Source organism: Sinocyclocheilus anshuiensis, unplaced genomic scaffold, assembly GCF_001515605.1.
Source record: "Sinocyclocheilus anshuiensis isolate Anshui unplaced genomic scaffold, SAMN03320099.WGS_v1.1 scaffold2520, whole genome shotgun sequence".
Classification (NCBI taxonomy): domain Eukaryota; kingdom Metazoa; phylum Chordata; class Actinopteri; order Cypriniformes; family Cyprinidae; genus Sinocyclocheilus; species Sinocyclocheilus anshuiensis.
The window spans coordinates 16,736-17,783 of NW_015541000.1; the positions used below are offsets into that span (position 1 = coordinate 16,736).

Sequence of the window (1,048 nt, forward strand, 5' to 3'; positions counted from 1 at the left end):
TTTACTGGTTAAAATGATGCCACCATCATGGAGATCAGTGTTTGCTTTAGTTGGGCTCTTGACCCTTGACTCCTGTGTTAGATCTTTCTTTATAGCAATGCATGAGGTGTTCTGACGCAGAGAGATCAGTGCTATGCAGTGAGCAGCTATTAGCTGTTTTTATATGATGAGATAGTTATCATGAGCTGACCTGATTACAATGAAAAAATGTTATATGTTTAGGTTTTGCATAATCAACCCTGTGAAACTACAGCATGTAAAACAAACAATATCGAAGTATTACGGTGGCATTAGTTTAGTGGGACTTTTTTTCTTTTTTCACAGTTCAGTAATAGCTGAATGTCAGTCAATAAACCAAAGAGAGACCACTTTATGATGTTCACTCATCATGAGTTATAGGCAGAAAGTCTAAGCTCATCTGCTACTTCAAGGTTTGATTCAACAAATGCACAAATGTTTGCTGTGAAACAATATTGCAATCGCTTAGAAGCAAATTACTTTGCATTAGTAAAAGGGTCAAGAGCCCAACTAAAGCAAACCTTGACTACAATTATGGTGGCATGTGTTTGTGTGTTTTTTTTGGGGGGGTTCAGTTGATTTCACCCAAGGCTGCGGCTGAAGTCAGATGTAGTTCTTGTGTTTCTCTTTTCTTCAATGATGCTGATTGTTAACAGCAGGTGTTCATCACTAATGCACAATCATCATTTAATTAGTCACTTAAGTTTTAACTCTTTGAGGACTTGGGATTTGACTTGAAGACTTGCTTGTGACTTGAAAGTCCCACCTCTGGGTTAAACTAAAAAGGATTGTGATTGCAATCTATCAGTTGAACACCACTGACCATATAATTTGGAAATGTTGTATTTAGTGGCACCTCTATTTGTTTTGCCTTTTAATTTTATTAATTAAATAAAATATACATATATACATAGCATATACAGTATCTCACAGAAGTGAGTACACCCCTCACATTTTTGTAAATATTTTATTATATCTTTTCATGTGACAACACTGAAGAAATGACACTTTGCTACAATGTAAAGTAGTG

At 35.6% G+C, this 1,048-nt stretch overlaps 1 protein-coding gene across 1 annotated transcript in view; it reads left to right on the top strand.

Annotated features, from left to right (window-relative positions):
- LOC107690223 (protein NLRC3-like) overlaps positions 1-1,048 on the top strand; it is a 21,748-nt gene that overhangs the window by 10,598 nt on the left and 10,102 nt on the right. The window lies entirely within an intron of this gene.